Source organism: Podarcis vaucheri (genome assembly GCF_965113315.1).
Source record: "Podarcis vaucheri genome assembly, chromosome: 4".
Taxonomy (NCBI): Eukaryota; Metazoa; Chordata; class Lepidosauria; order Squamata; family Lacertidae; genus Podarcis; species Podarcis vaucheri.
The window spans coordinates 46,754,957-46,776,991 of record NC_138762.1 but is presented as its reverse complement, the minus strand read 5'-3'; the positions used below and the strand labels follow the sequence as shown (position 1 = coordinate 46,776,991).

At 42.2% G+C, this 22,035-nt stretch overlaps 1 protein-coding gene and 1 long non-coding RNA gene across 5 annotated transcripts in view; both read right to left on the bottom strand.

The window, feature by feature from the left end:
* The window catches only part of LOC309531353 (uncharacterized protein), a 394,694-nt gene that overhangs the window by 334,420 nt on the left and 38,239 nt on the right, over nucleotides 1-22,035 (bottom strand). The gene's annotated exons all lie outside the window — the stretch shown is intronic.
* LOC309531362 lies at nucleotides 1,480-15,923 on the bottom strand. 2 transcript variants are annotated; one of them, XR_014219250.1, is made up of 8 exons: nucleotides 15,706-15,923; nucleotides 15,458-15,514; nucleotides 13,777-13,916; nucleotides 10,463-11,669; nucleotides 8,843-8,927; nucleotides 4,980-5,077; nucleotides 3,097-3,140; nucleotides 1,480-2,406 (listed from the first exon to the last, which is right to left on the bottom strand). It is a non-coding gene; the product is annotated as an uncharacterized lncRNA (long non-coding RNA). The 2 variants fall into 2 exon arrangements; XR_014219251.1 differs by lacking the exon at nucleotides 13,777-13,916.

Here is a 22,035-nt window from a genome sequence, read left to right as displayed (position 1 = left end):
AAACTAGAGAAGTCACCATTGTGGGGGTTTTTCAAGGCCTCTCCCCCTTCTTGGACGTATTCTCCATGAAAAAGAAAGAGAGAGCGCTATGATTTTTAATTGTTTGTTAGGAAAAAGAAAAATTCCAATAGTCTAACTCTGCTGCTTACACCCTCAGGGGAGAATGGCACAATATGTGAAGAACAACTCTGTTTATTCCTCAAATCACTGTGATTGGAGTACTCTGGAGAAAGAATTAACTATGATTGAAAGTTAGATATGTCCATCAAACCTCCACCTATTTGCTTCTTACTTCTCTCCTTTATGCCCCCTCGCCTTGTGAGATCTGTACATTTCTCCAGTTGGGAAGTTGTGAAAAACAAAAACAAGAACTAGCAATATAATATATAATAAAGATCAATAAATCTGATACCTTTTTCAGGACTAAAGTATTCTTCACTTGGCATTTGAAGGACAATAATGTCGTTTGTCTAGGGAGGGTGTTCCATAATGGTGGTGTCACAGGCAGGTAAGATCATTGTAGCTACCTAACTTCTCCAAGTGGGGACACCTCATGTTTGTATTGAAGAAGACAGCCCTTCAGATAAGTTGGCTGCATGTCCTGTATGGTTCAAGATCACCACTATGAATTGTGCCCAGAAAGGAATCAGAGGTCAACAAAGATCTTACACGCATACAAAACCCGGGAAAATTTTAAAAGCATTTAGTAACTGGGACGCTGTTTTCTGAATCAGCTGAAATTCTGAACCCTTTTCATAGCCATATCTACACATGCATTGAATTATTCTATCCTGTACATTACAAAGGCATAGAAAAAAATGTGGGTGTACTGATCCATCCACAGCAGGTACCCACAAAAGTAAGTAAGTTGGTGGTGTCAGCACCACATAAAGCCCCAAGTAGTCCTCTGGGCTGTGACAGTGTCAAGGCCATTTTGTCCATGAAAGGTCACAGCAGGCGCACCAACCAAGTTGATGAAAGGTGCTCTAAGCATCCATCATTAAAGGTATTGCACACACTATGCTATGTCACTCTTCTCCCACAATAATTCAGATGACCTTTTCATTTTAGAGACAGACTTGGTATTTATTTCTTTATGTGCCAATTTCTTTCTTGCTTCAAAAAACAAAATGGGCAAAGATGGACAAGCAGCCAAATATCCTAGGGTGTGCAAAACCTTAAGGAGGAGGAAAGCAACTTTGAAAAAAATCTTTTAGCAAAACAGGCAGTCAACCCCCTGCTGTGCTGCTTATCTACATCAAATCAAACCAACCCAAATTGTCAATGTCCTGATTATGAAATTGTTTCCACTCTGGAAACAGTTTGCCGTAGTCGAGAATGGTTCGCTCTAAATTGGGGTTATGTTTCATTTGAGTCTACAGAATGGTATCTGGAGAGCCCAGTCAGCAGAAGCTGAGCTGCAGGATGTGCATGAAAGTACCATTGCAGGTTAACAGGATAGACAGCGGAAATTGAACTAGTGCACACTGGAGCCCATGCTTCATCATTCAGGCAATGATTTGCTAAATAGGACTAGTCATTCTTGCTATCAATTAAAGGAGAAACTAATTTACAGTAGTTAAGAATGAAATCCCAAAGGATTCTTGATAGGGCTGGGGCTTGATTAGCTATAAAACAAGGATTCATTTGATAGGGATGCAGTGCATTATAGTTTTTTGAACATTGTTAAAGATCTTTCCCCCATCAACTCCACTGGGGTTGTTGAGGAAAGGCTTCAAATCTGTGGAAAGAGGCCCAAGACACAGCACACATTAATTGGCAAAGACCCAGGGCTAGTAGTCATTTTAATTGAGTGTTCAACCATAGTCCAGTGTGTATTTTAATATATATTCTCTTTGTGAGTAATTGCTAAAAAGTCATTTATGTCTATATTTTAATTCTTAAAGGCAGTTATTCTCTCTCTCTCTCTCTCTCTGTGTGTGTGTGTGTCCCCAAAACCTGTTTCTCGTTTCATTCTTCACAAAACAGGTGAGGTACGACTTCAAATATCCTGCTGCCTCTATCTGCCTCGGTAGAGTGTCACCTACCACCAGCACATGTCTCTTCTTCTGGGAAGCAGTAGGAATCATTCTGTACACTGTACCTTCCATAGCCTCCTTGATGTATTCTGAGTTCTGTAACTGCTGCCCTTGCTCCTCTGGCCCATAATCAGTGTCTGTGTGTCATGTTCATCCAGGGGTTCATCCCCTGCAATGGAAAAGCTTCCTCCTCCCTAGGGGCAGCCCAGCTGTGTCACTGTTCCAGGACAGTCCACTCTGCTTAGTCAAGAAATCCCTCATCTTGCTCAATAGCTTGAAGTGTGAATAAGTGGGCCTCAAGTCACTGTACCTTCTCTTCCAGCAAGGCAACCAGCTGACACTTGCTGCAAGTCTAGTTTTGCACATTCTCAGGCAGGAAGACAAACATGGACTAAGTGTTGAAATAAGCAGCTCCCTCACTGTTCATGTCTCTTGGTCCTATGTACACTGTGAAACAGCACTCCAAGCTTCCCCCTCAAAATGTCCTCACAAACCCCCATTTACAAATGCTGGTCACAAGCTCCCAGAGGTTGCAGTCAGCTAAACAGCACCGCTGATATAGCTGCTTATGAAGACTGGTGTTGGGACTGATGGCAGCTTCAAATGGTACACCCACCACAGATGATTTTCTTCCTTAATGTTATAGTTTTCATAACTCAGTGGTCACACTCAGTGGTCCTTGTCTAAGCAACTAAGAGAGATTGCTAGAGGATGGAAATGGGTGAATGTGGCATAGCAATTTAAATCCCTCATTCCCTGAGCATTTGGAATCACAGCATAAGGCCTGGGCTCTGATTCTGAAATCTTTCTTTGACTTTCAGTAATTCAATGAGTAAAATTCAGAAAGCTTACTCTGCAGCCCATGCAGCTTAATAATAATTGTGAGGAACTAGGGCCAAGGTGAACTAAAATGGAGATATTGCTGGTTTCAATTCACATGCTTCTTTTCTTGAAAAGAAAAAAGAAAAACCCAGAAAGCAACCTTTGTGGGAAGCATCAGGAAACTTGCACAACTCTGATAAGAAAAGACATATCATAAATATTCATTAAAAATTACCTTTTCTGGATCATGAATTTTTCAAACAGGCACTGATTTGACCTCTGCAGAGAAGAAAATCCAGACTATAAGGTCCAGTTTCAGTTTTTTGAGACATGCAAATGCTCCCCAAATCATGTTATTCTAGTTAAACATCTATTCAAATATTGTGTGGAAACTATTCACTTCAGTTCTGAGATCCGGATTTAGCATTCATTTTAATACAAGCTGTAATTTTACATTCTCAAAGCATTGCCTACTGTGGTTTGTGAACTGCCATTAATAACCATGGTTTGCATACTAAATAGTTTCGTAAACTACTATGCTTGGCCTTCTAAATGTCTTTGTTATTCTAGCCATTTTACTATATCAGTAATGTATTTATTTTCATTTTGTAATTATTTCAACTGTAGGGGTCTGGATTTTGAAAGCTATGGGATTACTTATCTGATTTTTCGAACATATACCCTTCATTTATGGCATTTCGTCAGAAATTAGAAGAAAGCTTACTTTATTGAACCAAACATTTAAAGAAAAACTTGAGTACTCCTTCCAGCCCTTTCATATAGGTAAATGAGCAGCTAATAAAAAAAAGATTAATGGTTTATATACTAAGTCTCTATTTGACTCATACAAAATTGATAAAATATGCAGTTTGGGGTTTAAAGTCACTGGTACAGCTGTTATTTCAGAAATTCACATTATTACCTCTTCCCCAAATTTGTACATGACAACAGGTACCTCTTTTGTTTCATCCCAGACTCTAATTATATGTGCAAAATGAACTGGAGTCAAGAACTGTCAATAGACTATTTTTAAGAAGTTTTATTGGATATTGCATGTATATAAAAGTGGCAGTAAGCCATAGTTTTTCCTCACTGCAGATTATCCAATACACTTCCAAGATCCATCTCTCAAAGAAGAGAAGGGAGAAAACTGAAGGTCTAACAGCTAAGAGCATATGAGACAATTCTTCTGCACGTTCAAGATCTAACCAAAGGCCAAAAGAACTCTTATTCCTAGTGGCTGCCTCCCTTGTCTTAGACATACTTAGAAAGCTCCATCTGGGTGATAAGGTCTACTTCCAGTGAGAAATCATCTTGAGTTAATGTGTCCCAGCCTGTTTCATTAGCCATTAACTCTGACCATAGCTCAGCTGGGTCTTCTGGAATGGAGCCTGAGGAGAGCAACACTAATTTTTCAGAATGGAGAGCTGCTGGCAAAATGAGATTCTCTTTTTCCGGAGCTTCTGAGTAAATGGGGAGATCTTAGTCCAGCTTTGAGGGCAAATACTTCTCCATTAGCATATTTTCTCCAAATCCCCAATCTAGTCCTCTGAAGACAGGGAGTCAGATCCCAGGGACATGATGTTAACTGGCATCCAATAACGTTCTAATATCTCCAGCCCACAACAAATAAAGGTTTCGTGTCAACATTATTCTCTCAATTCGTCTTTTTATGATGGACAATACATGTTATATAGGAAATGGAATTCTACATTTGTAATGAAACAGGTTCACCAGCAATTCTGGGGCTGGATTGTAGTCAAACTCTTACTCCCTGCTGTTTTTTGCCCAAGGCATGGAAGATACATGGCTGTAGTAAAAGGGTATTTTTGCTCATTCAAGGTGAGCAAAATTCCACCAGGAATTCTAACTTGACCAGGTCCTCCCCTCCTGTTGCTGCGCCCATCCCAAGCTGCCACAGGGGCTCCCATACTTCATTTTCAGGTGTTCACAACACATATACTAAAGAGCAGGCAGGTTGCTGGGAAAACTCCATTGTATGAGCCTGATAGCTTCTGCACTTTGCTGGCTCGAACAGAGCGTCAGCAGCCTGTTCCTTTAGCTTTCTTTGGTTTTCTTTGAAAACTCATTCTTGAAATGCTTGCAATATCTACTCACCTTGCAGTGTTTTGCTTAAGACAACTCTGTACAGGAGATATGAAAAGCTGAGAATATCACTTTGAAAACGACTGTCCAGTTTGATTCCTGCTGGTAGCCTTTGTAAATGGATTTTGAAATGTGAAGAGACTGTGACTAACAGGGAAAAAATGGGATCCGGAATCTCTAGATTTTTGTTATGTATAACATTCTGTTGACCACAGTGGTTTTCAAACCTTGATAATTCACTTAAGCACCTCCATGATTTGTTGGTCAAGATAAACATAAAACCCTTCTAGTGTGGAAATGTAAAAAAGAAATCTTAGCATGATTTAAACCCAGGCAGTAAGACATCTTTAGCATCAGGAATTGCATTAGAAAGCAGCTATCTTAGTTCATGAAGTGTACCCTTCCTAGGTTGTCAGGGGCTTAGGGCTGCTGCAGTCTGCAATGAATGAAGGGCAATAATAGCTACATTTAATCAAACACTAAAGCCAAATGATAAATATTAAATGCGTCCTTTAAAAATGTTAATCTTCCTTTTAGGCTTTGTTTTTACATGACATTTTAAATTACCTTCTGACAGATAAATTCTATATGCCTCAGACACTAAAGTAAGCCCATTTGTTTGGTTGGGAAGGCAGAAATCTGACAGTGACTTTTATTATGTTTTACATTTTAATGCACACATCCAGCACAGAGCTGAAGCAAGCTGCTTTCTAGAGATTTGAGATGTGGCATATAGTGTGCCCTTACCCCCAAAAGCAAGGTATATGCACACATACAAGCCATTCTTTATGAACAACATGATTGCTATTTGCCTATTTCAAATAGAATCCAAACGTGCCAAGCACAGCAAGAATATTGAGAGCAAAGAATGCTTAATATTCTAGCCCAGCTCACTAAAAGAAGAAGAAGGGGGGAAATTGAAGCATTGAAGTGACAGAGCAGTGTTCTGTAGAGCAACATGATGTGTCTGCTTTAAATGGAGAATAATGGATTTAAGTTTAGTGCAGAACTAAAGGGCTCAATTACTATTCATGAATTCTGAAATGTTCTACTTCAGAAACTCTTTTTGCATGAAATGTTCATCAGAATCAATGTGTGAAACTACAAGAAAGTAAACCTTTTCCACCCTTCGCACAATGCAGTTCTTAACTAGACCGGTACATTTACAAAAGAGCATTTCATTGGAATTCCTGAGTCAGTAAAACTAGCTACCTAAAATAAATACAGCGGATTGCAATGGCGGTTGTAGGTGAAGAACCCCTGCTAGCTCCATTTGCAACATGTGCGTTTCCTGTGCTAAATGGACTACCATTTGTCTTGAGGCTTCTGTACTTTGGAGGAGTCGTTGCCATGGGGACAGGAGGTAATCTTTTTGTTAGTGGAGACATTAATTTGTCACTCTTTAAAGGCAGCAGTAATGATTTTACTATTGAAGGAGCCCCAGAGATATTTTGTTTCATGTTCTGGGAACATTATTCACCATGAAACCAACACTGACACTCATCTTCCTACCCTTCAGCATTTCATTTGGACTACACAGTATAATCCTGTAGCTCTGAAGTCCCAGAAAATGCTATCAGGATTTTGCATGACTGAGGCTGCAATCCTAAGCACACTGACTTGGATGTAGGTTCCACTGAAATCAATTGGACTTTGTCAGCTCAATGTGCTTAGGATTGAGGTGCTGGGTCTGAGAGCATTACAGATAAAGCACAGCAGGTTTAAAGAACTCTGTAAGTGCAAGTTGAAAATACTGTGCACTTGCATTTTAGTAGTAGTAAGATGTGTGATGCACACACACACAAATCTGCACACATATACTCTTCAAATATCAAGTACGGCATATGCTTCTTGATAGAAGAGATGGACCAAACTTTGCCAAACTGGTCCTTCCAGATGTTTTGTACCACAAGTCCCATCAGCCCCCGCTAGTATAAAATGTAGTCTTATTTATTATTTTTTGAGAGTCTTTATATATATCCCACCCTTTAGTTGAAAAATCTAGGGTGGTTCACAACCCTATAGATACAATCTCCATAAAATCAATACATTAAAAACAATGAATACATCTACTTTCACAGTCGATCCAGTAGCACCTTAGAGACAAAACTAAGTTTGTTCTTGGTATAAGTTTTTATGTGCATGCACACTTCTTCAGATATACTGAAACAGAAGTCACCAGACCCTTATATAACTTCTGTTTCAGTGAATCTGAAGAAGTGTGCGTGCACACGGAAGCTTATACCGAGAACAAACTTAGTTGGTCTCTAAGGTAAAAACCTCAGTGCCTAGGACTTGCCAATCGAAAGGTCGGCGGTTCGAATCCCTGCGGCGGGGTGCGCTCCCGTTGCTCGGTCCCAGCACCTGCCAACCTAGCAGTTCGAAAGCACCCCCGGGTGCAAGTAGATAAATAGGGACCGCTTACTGGCGGGAAGGTAAACGGCGTTTCCGTGCGCTGCACTGTCTCGCCAGATGCAGCTTTGTCATGCTGGCCACGTGACCCGGAAGTGTCTCCGGACAGCGCTGGCCCCCGGCCTCTTAAGTGAGATGGGCGCACAACCCTAGAGTCGGACACGACTGGCCCGTACGGGCAGGGGTACCTTTACCTTTACCTTTAAGGTGCTACTGGACATTATATATATATATATATATATATATATATATATACACACACACACAGTGGTACCCCGCAAGACGAACGCCTCGCAAGACGTAAAACCCGCTAGACGAAAGGGTTTTCCGTTTTGGAGGTGCTTCGCAAAACGAATTTCCCTATGGGCTTGCTTCGCAAGACGACAGCCCATAGGGAAATCTCCAGGACAGGGGGAAGCGCAGCGCGTCTTCCCCACTGTCCTCGGACCTCCTCCCGCCGCGCGGCATCGGAACGAAGCTCCGATGCCGGGCGGCGGGGGGGAACGCCTCCTCCTACCGCGTGGCATCGGAACGAAGCTCCGATGCCGGGCGGGGGAGGGGGAACGCCTCCTCCCACCGCGCGGCATCGGAACGAAGCTCCGATGCCGGGCGGGGGAGGGGGAACGCCTCCTCCCGCCGCGTGGCATCGGAACGAAGCTCCGATGCCGGGCGGCGGGGGGGAACGCCTCCCCCTGCCGCGCGGCATCGGAACGAAGCTCTGATGCCGGGCGGGGGAGGGGGAACGCCTCCTCCCTTCGCGCGGCATCGGAACGAAGCTCCGATGCCGGGCGGCGGCGGGGGGAACGCCTCCTCCCTTCGCGCGGCATCGGAACGAAGCTCCGATGCCGGGCGGCGGGGGGGAACGCCTCCTCCCTTCGCGCGGCATCAGAACGAAGCTCCGATGCTGGGCGGCGGGGGGGAACGCCTCCTCCCGCCGCGCGGCATCGGAACGAAGCTCCGATGCCGGGCGGCGGGGGGGGGGAACGCCTCCTCCTGCTGCGCGGCATCGGAACGAAGCTCCGATGCCGGTGGGGGACACCTTCTCCCGCCGCCCGGCATCGGATGGCTTTCCTGAAGACTTGGGGTGGGAGGAGGGTTTTCCTTCCCACCTCCAACATTCAGAATGCTGTTCTGAATGTTGGCGGTGGGGAGGAAAAACCCTCCTCCCACGCAAGCCCCGGGAACAGAGGGAAAGCGCTGCGCGCCTTCCCCTCTGTTCCCGTACCTGTCCTGAAGGCTTGCGGTGCGGAGAAAAGCCCTTCTCCGCACCGCCAACCTGGCAAGCGGTTTCCCTAGGAACGCATTAATTGATTTTCAATGCATTCCTATGGGAAACCGTGCTTCGCAAGACGAAAAACTCGCAAGAAGAAAGAACTTGCGGAACGAATTAATTTCGTCTTGCGAGGCACCACTGTATATATATATATATATATTGAATGTGCCACACCAACACGGCTACCTACCTGAATCTACTTTCACAGTAAGCCAGAGAATACTACAAGGCTGGTATTATTGACCAACAAATGCTTGGGTAAACAAAGTCTTTAGCTAGTACCAAAAACACAATGCCATAAATTCCTGCTATTGAGCCTTGCTGTCATTTTAAGTATGCCACTATGTCCAGTTTGCCCAGGAAGGAATGCAGTGTGCCTAAGTATATAATGCAAAAAAGTGTTAGCATGTAATTGATCACCTCCACCCACATTCATTCATAATAAGGGAACCTCTTGCTTGTTATACACGTCAGCATGAGAATTCCAGAAAATGCAGACCTCTTCTGCCCCAGCTGACCTACTCAGACCACCCAAGAAACATCCTAATTTGGCTGGCTTAGAGCCCAGACAGAGGAAATACCATGCCTGAGGTGCTGCTACCACTCAGACAAATTAGCATTACATAAAAATTAGGACTCTCCACTGGATATATGCACAAAAGATCCTCTCTTGCTCACCACATACCTTTGAACTTATTACCTTAGGCAGAAAACTGAATCCTCAATGGATTGAGCACTTCAATTCCCAAATATTATAGACCGTTCCACCTTATTTGTTCTAGAAAAACCGTCACTCAGGTTACCAAGTGCTATCATCTTCAAAATGTCATTCTTTACTCTTCAGGTCAGGGGATCTTTCCTAGCCTAAATTGACCCATTGCAGCCTGCAAGTTTGGGGCAGAATCTAGTGGATAACTACAAAGGGAATGTGACCTTGTTGCTTCTCCAGGATATCTCAGAGGCTTTTTTAACCATTGATCACAGTATCCTGTGGGGCACCATTTTATGGTGGCTTAGCTCCTATGTTCAGGGTTGGTTTCAGAGGAGAGAACTAGGTAGCTTTGCCTCAGTCCTCTAGCAATGGAACTGTGGAGTACGACAGAGTATGATGTGTCCCCAATTTTATTCCATATCTGTTTGAATTTTATTCATATCTATGTGAAGGTGCTGAGAGAAGGCATTAGGAAATTTGGGGCAAGGTGTCACCAGCATAATACTGCATGAACTTTACTCACACTCACACCCACTTATGTTTACTTGGAAATGCAGGGAGCAATTCTCCGTACTGTTAAGTAAATCATCCCACCAGCACAAGAATTTCTATGGAATTATCCTCCCCTTCCCTGCTGCACTGTTCGGGGGAGGGGGTGTCCAATGACCCCCATGAGCCAATTTGGGGGATGTGGGACATGCAAGGGGTATAGAAGCAACAAAAAGACCTGTTGTGTTAGCAGAAGAGCTTGTGCTGGCTTCCATTAGCAGGACTCAATGGTTGAATCCAGCCCACAATCATGCCATTTCTCAATATAATATTCCAGTTCTCTAAACTCTACAACTTTCTTTTTTCTTTTTTTCTAGTGCATAACTATTAAGTATTCAAGACTTGGAGAGAAGCAAGTAACTCTACTTTCAAACCATAAACTTATACTTTCACATGAATTGAGAAACAGATGCAGAGCCATGCACTGTTATATATGGACATACGAAGTTGTCTTATACTGAGTCAGGGCATTGGTGCATCTAACCCACACTTATCTCCTCTGACTGGCAGAAGGTCTCCAGAGTCTCTGGCAGAGGTTATTTCCATTACCTGCTAGCTGAGCACTTCACTGAAGATGCCGGGGACTGAACTTGGAAACTTCTACATGCAGAGCACTTCATCTTTATATTGAGCTTTGGCCTTTCCTCTGCTGCTGAAACATCAGAAAATGGAGCAGTACAGCTCAACAACCTGAGACACCTTTTGCTACGTTCTCAGGAAATAAAGCAGAACAGATGAGAGAGGAATTACATTTCTTCCTAGCACAATCAAGTCGTCAGGTATGATCTTTCCTTAACTTTGTTGTGGTACCTACCAGGAGTAGACAAGGAACCGCTGGCTTAAAAAAATAATTAATGTGCTTAATGATATCTATAATTAATAAATATATTTGCATAATGTTCAAATGAGACTTTCTGGATTGGTGGACTGGGTTGTAGTGATGCTGTTTATTTTGGATGTTAGACTTCCGTGTTTAATAGATTAAGCATGTGAACTTGTGTCCCTTTTTCTATATTGCAGATTTAAGCTTGTACTTAGAGTGGTAAATCAGAAATTTTAATGAATCAACAGTGGCCAAGCTGCCCCCCCTTTTTGGTGGGGGGCAGGTAATAGAGAAATTTGTGAAGGTGATTTCTAAAGCCTCAGAAAACAAAGTTCTTTTGTTTGCATAGCCAATCCCTCAAAACAGCATATGCATAATTTTATCATCAGTGTGTGCCATCTGGAGTGTATTGAATGAACTACAATTTCAAAATGAGGTGAATGGTATCATTTAATTTCATGCCTTTGGAGCAAGAAACAGATATTACTCAAACAGATATTAGGTTTATTTGAAGTGAGGACAATCATTAAAAGATTCATTGTGAAAAATACAGCCATTATTGCTTTACCAGAAAGGAGAAAGATTGCAAAGAGTCCACTGTTATATAATTAAAATAGATATTATATTTAAGTAAACACTCCTCTAAATAGATCTTTAAATAGATAAATAATAAAATAACAAGGAATGTTTTGGGAAAGATTGCACTAGTTTTAATAAAGGGTATTGTTGACAAGGGACCACTTTGCTGTTTTTCACAGAGCTTTTATTTCATAAGGGGAGACAGTAACAAAGAGATGCAGTTAAGACTCCAGTCAAGAGCTCACAAAGTGGGAAATAGCATTATGAGCACCTGGGAATTGTACTGCTGCCAGAACATAGAATTTGTGGTTCACTTCAACTCGAGCGTTGACCAGTGGTGACCAATAAAAGAATCTGTAAGGAAACGTAAATATTGCAGTTCAGTCCTCCAAGCTGCAGAGATGTCATAAATTTCTACTAGACTTCCTGCAGCAGACTTCCAGGAAGAATGCAGGGGGAACAGACCAGTATTAAACTGGTCTTTGAAACAGAGAATAATGCAAATGCATTGTCAAAGAAGTAAGAGGCTTCCACAATAGCTTTTCACTCCTTTATATAACTCTCTCCTAAAATTTTTTTTAAAGGAAGTTATAAAAACTGCTTTATCAAAGAGCTATCTAAGCAGGGTACATAATAAAATTGTAGATCAAACACAGCTAAAATCCACAAAACTATTAAAAACAACATATATAAAATACTGATCATTAAAACACAAATAATGATAATTAAAACACATATAAAACCAGTAAAATCTTTGCAAGAATATAGGTAACTATATGTGGGCAGACTGGCTGAAATAAAAACAAAGTTTTCAGCAGGAATCATAAATATAGTGAGGGCACCTGTCTAATGTCATTATTCAGGGAGTCTGAACCCCAGGTGCTGCCACACAAATATACTGACTCTTCGCAAACACAGAACTTACATTGTGTATCACTTGGAAAAGTGCAAGTTCCATAGTATCTGCCAAATACGCACGGATGAGGTACATATATTTCAGCAGACTTGCAGCATATCTATTTTTCTATACAGATTTAGACAACCCACAAAAGAAACCATATTATAAGAAAGGAGTCTCTATACAAAGCATGGAACAGTGTGATGTTACCACGTGGCAAGTTTTTAGTGTGCAGAAGAACTTAGCACAGAATTTCCTGTGGGATTTTCCTCCACACTATTACTGCTTCCTTCCTTCTCTAGAGATTTGTGACAGTGTGGAGATTGCTGTGCATACCCACCCACACCTGGTCAGCAACAGGACACACTTTGCTATAAAGAGACAACTAATTCATGATAACCCTAGAAAAATATAGTGCAACTGTGGTGCACTATTTCATGATGACAATCCCACAGGGTCATTTAGGGATAGGCGAATTGTCAATTTTCGTTTCCCTCAGTTTCTCATTTTTCGAATCCTAAATCCAGTCCTCAGTTTGTAACTCCCTTTTCCCCAGAAAAAAGTTTTCATGAAAATCCATCGCCATCTTAGTGTAAATTTCCCCTAATATATACATTTTTGCAAAGCAATTTTCACTTATATAATTCATTGCACATATGTATGCAAGTTTATGCACACTTTATCTGGGTATACGCATTTTTTTAACTCATTACTTGGTAGGAGAACTGCAGTGCAAAATTCATGGGAATGCGAACTTGAAGGATAGCTTGTATATTGTTTTGGAAATCATGAATAAGCTATGGTCACCTTTAAATGCAAACTGAATCCAATTTCTGCCCCATCCCTAGTGGCATGTTACAGCAATTAGTGTCTCTTATTGTGGCAACTGGATTAATTTGTAAGCGCTTACCATGACTTCTAATACCAAAGTTCATTATTAGCTTGGAAGACTTTCCCAACAAGGAAAGGCTAAAGGATTTGAGGTAGGGATACTGTGGTAATCTGACAAATTCAATTTATACAAATTTATACAAATTCAGTATTACATTTCCACTGGTATAGACAATTATAATCATTCATTGCTGAGTCTATCCTATTTACTTTCTATCGGCAAAAAATATCTGCCACTGAATGACCAAATTTTTGTCCAACCTGATAAGAAGCAAAAACAGTGGCTGAGTGTACGAAAAATTCTGGCACAAACTAGATTCTTATTTATTAAGAATGTTCCCACTTCCCTATACAGCAAAGATCAATGAAATGCACTGACGAGTTTTCAGGAATTAATGTTGTTGTTGTTGATGATGATGTATCAGTCACTTTATACAATAAAAATGGTAAAATACAACACATAAAAGGAATTTTAAACCAGAAAAATTAGAACAATTAACAATCAATCAAAAATACAAAAAAAAGCTCATCCAGCAATATATTAATCAGGACAAGTTCTACCTCCCTACTAAAAGATAAGCACCACCATAGGATACAACATTAAGTAACCAAAGGCCTGCGAAACAAAAAGGTCTTAGTGTAGCATCAAAAGATTGATAAGGTTGGTGCCACCTGCATCTCCCTAAGACGGCATTCCACAGATGGGAGGACACCACTGAAAAGGCCCGTTCTCCTCCATGTTGGTGCACAGAGAAGGGCCTCTGATGAAGACCACAGAGATATCGGAGATGGTGTGGTGAAAAACTAGAAAACTGCAGGAATAAAGAGACAGGTTTTGCTTGGCCTAAATTGGAGATTTAGTGAGGGCTTTGGGGGGGGGGTAAGATTAAAGGGACACATGATAGAAGTTTATAAAATTATGAATGATGTAGAGAGATCGTGCAACATTTTCCTTTGATTTATAATACTGGAACTTACAGTTTCTTTCTGCAACTTTGTGCCCTCCAGATTTTTTGGGCTCTAGTTTTCATGATCCGTGATGTGGCGATCACACAGGGTCCCCGGACGTTTCACCGTCTATTGATCCCTGTGCCACCACTTTATTTCTCACTGCCACCACCCAGGCCCTACCTGGTACAATACTGAGTCCAGTCAGGGTTAAATTGGAACATAAACTTCTGTTTATTTATTGCAGTTTAACAAGCGTGTGGTTCCCTAAACTGTATCGGTCAATTACATTCATGGGGTGCCTATCCAGACCTATAACTTCCGCTACCTGCTCTCACTCACTAAACCACCTCTCAGATATGTATTTGTCTTCCTAGCCCCTAAATGTTCCTGACTCAGCTTATTTCGCTACACTAACTCAACCTGCCCACAGACTCTATCCCAATTCACTCCCACTCCAACCACCCACCCAACTCCCAACGAACTCCTCCCTTCGCCCCTCCCAGAGCTGGTTTTATAGTCCCTCTGACTCCACCCCCTGGGTTCTGATTGGGTAACCTGTTTAACTATTTCACCTCCAGCACTCCCCTATGTTAACGTCACACATGACCACTGGAACTCAATCCAAAACACCTCCAGGGCACCTGTTTGTAGAATGCTGACTAGGGCTGCAATCCTAAGCCCACTTCTGTACTAACATTGTTAGGATTGCAGCCTTAGAGCCACCCAAATTATTTGATTGCCTGTAGATTCAAGACAATGAAAATAAAGTTTTCTCTCATGCAATGTTTAATTAAAATATGGAAATCACAACCGCAAGACATGCTGATGATCAATAGCACTTTTTAAAAGAGGTAAACAATTTAACAGAGGAGAAAGCCAACCAACAGCTATTAGCCAATGAAAACTAAATGAAACTGCCACAATCAGAAATTGATACGGGTAGCTAAAGGGCAAAGCAAGGGAAGGCTTAGGATGTCCTGGAGGCATCTGGCTGGCCATTCTTAAAAAGCAGAATGATGAAACTAAATTGACTTGGGGTGCTCAGGCATAACTGTTTGTATTCTAATTTATGCCAAATGTAATGTCTATAATCATGTCCAAGTTGGATATAATTATTTTATACCAAGGTTTTGTCAAAGCTTCTGCAAAGGATCGTTAAAAGAAGACTCAGCAACATAAAGCATTATCTTTTTCACATTCTTACTGAAATATTCTGACAAATTATTATTCCCATATGCCAAGCAACATATATAATACTTAAAATATGAAGGAAAACATCATTATTTTTGAAGACACAAGCTGTTTCTGTTAATGCGCTTCTCAGCACGATTGGTAGTCTATAGGAACAATAAAAATAAGTCCTCGGTATCTTATAAAAATAATAATAATAAATAAATAGCACCTCATTTTCTGACAGCTTCTTTGTCCTTGAAAATCTGACTTTAGATAATAGTCTGTGCTATGAAAAATACAAAGATGTAACATATGTAGATTAGTTAAGTTGTTGTTGTTTAAGAAAAACCTCACTCTGTCAGCTTGTCTTTGCTACTGAGTATAGATTTCTGTAATTGTATATCTGTTATACTCAGAGGTTCCAGCTTATGCGGCTTGTCAACTGAGTCATGAAGAATATGTCAGTGTACTACTCACATTGGTTACATTCAAGCTCTAGGTTTCAAGGGCAGCAACCTTCTCAGAACCAGGTATGGAGGAGCAACAAGAGAAGACTGTTGTCTCATGAGCATCTGGTTGACATTCATGGGAAGCAGGATAGGAGCGCCCACTCCTAGGAGCTGAAACCCCTTGGGGCCCCCAATATTTGTTAGTGGGGAGGCTATCAACCTTGATGTTTGTCTGGACATCATGCGTGATGTCACGATGCCATGTGTGATGTCACAATGTTGTGTGTGACGCCTAGATGCAGCACTGTCACACAGGATACCTGGATGCAGCACTGTAGCGCAAGCCAGCAACACTGTGGCTTCTTCTCCTCCGCCTTCTCCTGCTGTGGAGAGGAAGCAGCCCGTGGCCCATGGCAGCAGCAGGAGGCAGAGGAACTGCCACCCATGGAAGCTGAACTGCCACGCAACACCCAGACATTGTGTGCAACAGTGTGTCTGGGCATCGCGTCCGACATCCAGGTGTCATGCACGATGTGACATCATGCACAATGCCTGGATGTAATGCTGTGACATCACACACAACCTTAGCCCCCTCAATTGCTTTCCTGAGTTGGCAGACCTGTAGCAGGACCTTTGATCTGATGTAGCAGGCTGTGATCCAGCAAGTGGCTCTCATTTCAGTTCTGGTCTATGAATAGAATTGTTGTGCTGGGGCTCCTCTGTATCCTCTGTGGTGAGGACTGCAGGGCCTGCTCCCTTCCAAGGCCTTTTCCAACTGGCCCAGGGGGCGGGGTCCAGGTCCTAACATTCCCAGCTACGAAAGGACTCCTGTGGCAGTGCCTAGAGAATGGGGCTGGACTCATTTGGAACAAACTCTTGGGGAAGTGCGGGGTTGTTCTGCTATTGCTTCCCTGTTTCAAGTGCCTAATGTGTTTTAAAATGTCCTTAAGCAGTTGGTGGCATTTTAAGCTTTTCCTTCTCCCCCCCTTTTTGATTTGTTGGGGGGGGTGGATGGATATCTGGTTGGTGATTAATTTTAGTATAACTGTTCTGTTTTTGTTTTTTGTTATTTTATTGGTTATTGTATAGTTTGCATTTTGTTTTTAAGGGGCGGGATCAGGGCTGCCTGGGAGTGGGCCCCAGCCAACAGAATGGCTGGGACAAGTTCCACAGGGGGGGATGCACTGGGACATCCTATCTCAGTGATCATAGGCAGGAGGAGGAGTTACGCTAAGACCAGACCATGTCATTACCGAGGAGGTAGTAATTACTTAGTCATTGTTTGAAGACTATCCCTGCCTCCGGGTCTGGTCTTGACTGGACCAGGGAAACCCACATGACCTGAAGGTATTGCTGTGCAGTGCCAGGTCAATGATGAATAAAACCACTGCCATCCGTGACTTGATCGTGGATGGAGCATTTGACCTGGCATGTGTAACAAAGTCTTGGTTGGATGAAGCAGATGGACCTGTCTTAGCTGCTACTTGTCCACCAGGTTTCTCTTACGCACAGCAACCCAGGTCATGTGGGAGGGGAGGGGGGTTGCAGTGATTTTTAGGAAGTCACTAGCTTGCATCAGGCATCCTACTGGGAAGACCCAGTTCTCTGAGTGCATGTTCTGGAAGTTGGACAATAGGGGCGGTAAAGGATTCCTTTTGGTGTACTGACCTCCCCGCTGCACCAAGGATTCCCTGCCTGAGCTGCTTCAGGTCATGGCAGATGTTCTCCTGGAGACACCTAGTTTGGTTGTCCTAGGGGATTTTAACATCCATGCTAACACGACCTTACAAAGGGCCGTTCGGGACTTCGTGGAAAGCATGGCCTCTATGGGGCTGTCCCTGAATAAGTTTGGCCCAACTCATAGTCACAGACATGCCTTAGACCTAGTGTTCACCTCTAATGATGTGGGTGATCTGACACTAAGTAAAAGTGAAACAAAGAAGTGCCATGGTCAGATCACTTCCTGGTGCAACAGGACTTCTCCATGACCCTTCCCCTCTGCAGGGAGGTGGGACCAATTCAGATGGTTCGCCCCCACCACTTAATGGATCCAAATGGTTTCCAGAGAGTGGTAGGGGATGCTTTATCCCATGTTGATGGCCTTTCAGCTGATTCCCTGGTGGCTCGCTGGAAGGCGGAGTTAACCAGGGCTATCGACTGTCTGGCTCCGAAGCGCCCTCTCCAATTGCATGGAGCCCAGACATCCCCGTGGTTTTCTTCGGAGGTGAGGGCAAGGAAACAATCGCTGAGATGGCTAGAGTGCCAGTGGTAGAAAACCCATTCTGAATCAGACTGGACACGGGTTAGAGCTCAATATCGAGCCTACAAAGTGGCGATAGAGATGGCAAAAAAGACTTTCTTCACCGCTTCTATTGCATCTGCAGAAAATAGTAGCAGGAGACTCTTTCAGGTGGTTTGCAGTTTAACAGAACCACCTTTACCATCGGGGCCTTGTAAAGACCCCAAGATCTCCTGCAACTAGTTTGCAAAGTTTTTTTGCAGATAAAGTCGTTCATATTCGGAAGGAGGCAGACACCATCGTGGGAGGAGGGACAGCGCGGGAGAGTGCTAGAGCCCTGTCTGGTCAAGTTGCATGGAATCAATTTCAATCCATTACTCCTGAGGATGTGGACAGGCTGCTTGGACAAGTGAAACCGACCACCTGTCTCCTTGATCCTTGCCCATCGTGGCTGATAAAAGCGAGCCGGGAAGGGCTGGGCGATGGGCTCTGCAGGGTAGTGAATGCTTCCCTCTGTGAGGGAGCCTTCTCAGACCCGCTGAAAGAGGCGGTCATTGAACCGCATTTTTTTAAAAAAAAATCTTTAGACCCGGCCAGTATGGCCAACTATCGCCCAGTCTCAAATCTTCCATTCTTGGGCAAGGTGATTGAGCGGGTGGTTTCTGAACAACTCCAGGCACGCCTGGAGGATGCGGACCATTTGGATCCCTTCCAATCGGGATTCAGGCCTCATCATGAGACTGAAACTGCCTTGGACGCGCTGGTTGATGATCTCCGGTGGGCTAGGGACAAAGGTGAGAGCTGTTTCCTAGTTCTGCTGGATCGCTCAGAGCCTTTTGATACCATCAACCATAACATCCATCTGGACCGTCTAGAGCAGCTGGGAGCTGGGGGCACTGTTATGCAGTGGTTCTGCTCCTTCCTCCTGGGCCATGTCCAGAAAGTGGTGGTCGGGGATGAGTGTTCAGACCCCTGGGCCCTCTCCCCCATGCTTTTTAACATCTACATGAAGCCGCTTGGAGAGATCATCAGGGGGTTTGAGCTGGGTGTCCATCAATATGTGGATGATACCCACAATTCAAAGCGTTGGGGTTGACCTTTAAAGCCCTAAATGGCCTCAGCTCAGTATACCTGAAGGAGCGTCTCCACCCCCATCGTTCAGCCCGGACACTGAGGTCCAGTGCCAAGGGCCTTCTGGTGGTTCCCTCACTGTGAGAAGCAAAGCTACAGGGAATCAGGCAGAGGGCCTTCTTGGTAGTGGTGCCCACCCTGTGGAACGCCCTCCCATCAGATGTCCAAGAGATAAACAACTATCTGGCATTTAGAAGACATCTGAAGGCAGCCCTGTTTAGGGAAGTTTTTAATGTGTGACATTTTAATGTATTTTTAATCTTTATTGGAAGCCACCCAGAGTGGTTGGGGAAACCCAGCCAGATGGGCGGGATACAAATAAATTATTATTATTATTATATTATTATTATTATTATTATTATTATTATTATTATTATTATTCTGATTAACAAAGTAGCAAATTCCAAGGGATTCCAAGCAAATTCCAATTTCTGATGTGTTATACGCCTATCAACAGGCTTCTAAATTTTCCCACCAAGTCATGTATTGTTTTCAGATAATGCAATGAACTAGTGGATGTATTAATTTATATACTGTCACAAAAACATGGTTCTGTGAAAAGAGCTATGCATTAAACCAAAAGGCTTCCCTGCATTACAGCTTCCAGAGCAAAAACTTGCATGCTGTTCCTTTGTAAAGTTTCTACCATGTTTGAATCTAAGCGACAACACTTTAATATATTGTTGAATTATTATTTTTATGGGGGGGCAGTAGGCTATTATTATTACTATCATCATTTTATATAGAAGCTAAAACAAAACAAAACAAGATATAACTGAGTAACAAACACCAAAAGAGAAAGAAAAAGATTTCCAGGACTAGAAACGAGAATGGGATTTATACATTTTTAAGCATTTTTAAGCATTTTATTAGATACCTCAAAATGATTATAACACGATTCGCACACAGACATACACTAATATAGAATTATTGGGTATATAATTGTTTTGTGTACCAGCAATCGCTGACAAAAGCAGAAGGGAAAAGCCGAAGGAGAGCTTAAGGATAGAGCAATTCAACCAAAAACTCATCATGTTTCTAGTTTAAAAATATATTCACCACCGAGTCTGTGATAAATTGAACTGTGCTGCTCTATTCCAAAACACAGCATGTTAGTATTAAGAGCCAGAAAATAATACAAAAGCAGTCCTGGATGTGAGTACGGTTTACATGCGAAGAGTTAATAAATTGTTAAATTTCTTACTTAGATTCTGACCTATACTTGTAAAGTATTTTAAAAAGGCACCATAAAAGAAATGCCATAAAATCCATAATGCCACAGAAATCCTAAGTCCACAGTCTGTCTCTTTAGCAGTTTTAGAGGCATTAAGGATGAAGAAGAAAGTCAAAGGGATTGGCCTGCGATATAGAAGTCAAATGAGTGGAAAATTCCCTCAACCATGGCTTTCGTTCAGAAATGGGAGCAGTATCTTGTTCAACCATGAAGTATCATGGGGATTATCTCTTTGAATGTTGTCGACTTTTTTTAAAAAAACAAAACGGGATTCTATACTCCAGTGCAGTTTGCCATAATTATTTTTCAGGTAAGCCATGGGGAGATGAGATGTGACTCAGATAATGCTATTGTTTTAGTCCAAAGGGGATTCTTGATTACAAAAGTGGCCTGATAGTGGGTGAAATGGAACATTCACTTATTTATAAAGAAGTTTGTTTGTTTGCTTGCTTGCTTGCTTGCTTGCTTGCTTGCTTGCAAAACCTTTTATGTCCTGAACTTCATATAGTTCTGATCCTCGTGGGTTTCTAACACAGGCAGCAAAGCAAGCATTAAGTTTTCATACTATATTATAAAACTTTGATCATTAAGACTTAACATAGCTTTAAAGGCGTTATCTCAGCTTTAATAACTTACTCACGTCCTTGTCATTTAAGCATTTTTTAGTTTGGGCGTGCATATTCTAGCACCAAATTACAACCAATAAACTATGAAAAGAAGTACCAAATTGAAAAAAAGGGTTTGATTTAACATTCAGCAAAGACACCCTATTATAAGGGTAGTATCACTTTGGTTATTATAATAAAGGATGAGAAAAATAGAATGAACTGGGATTGCGGGGAAGGAAGCAATAGTCCCTGAGTGAAACTATCCTCTGCTTTTTATCAATGCTAATAGAAAACAGTATATTTTGCCTTTCTTACCAGGCATAGAATATAGGTCAATCCAGACGATACAGGAAATGTGTTTGAATTTCTTGAGGAAAAATAGCAGCAGCGAGGTGGGGCTCCATTTCAGACAATGCCATGGCATGAAGAAGAGGCTTCTTCCCCATATGCCATTTTTTCTGATGAAAATGTTGTCCCTCAGAACTGCTTCTTTCACCTTCACTGGCATTAAGATTATGGTCTCTCTATGGGTCACCAGTCAGTGTTCAGTGAGCTAGGCACAATAGCAAAATGGTTTCTCTGAATAGAGTCGAACAATAGACTACATGAATATCCCATATTTTGATAATAAAGCCACAGTATCTGAATGTAATGGTGATTTTGAGCAATATGGCAACTCCTCACTTATCATATTTAAGAAGGATATAAATGTTCAGGAAAAATATGACTGCTCAATCAAATAAGGATATGTATTATACGGATTGTACTGCATTCTGCGCGTCTTAAATATATTGCATCATCAAAATTCATTTGCCTATATGTTATGCAACTAGAAGAATGATATATTCCGTACTGTGATATATTCCCTACTAGGACTGTATTCCTACTTGGACTACTGCAGCGCACTCTGCATAGGGCTATCTTTGAAGATGACTTAATTAATCCAGAATGTGGCTGCTAGACTGATGACTGGGAGCAGTTGCCAGGACCACATAACACCAGAGCTAAAAGATTTACATGGGCTCCCAGTACATTTCCAAGCACAATTCAAATTGTTGGTGTTGGACTTTAAATCCCTACATGGCTTCTGCCCAGTATACCTGAAGGACTATCTCCACCCCCTTGAGGTCCAGCTCCAAGGACCTT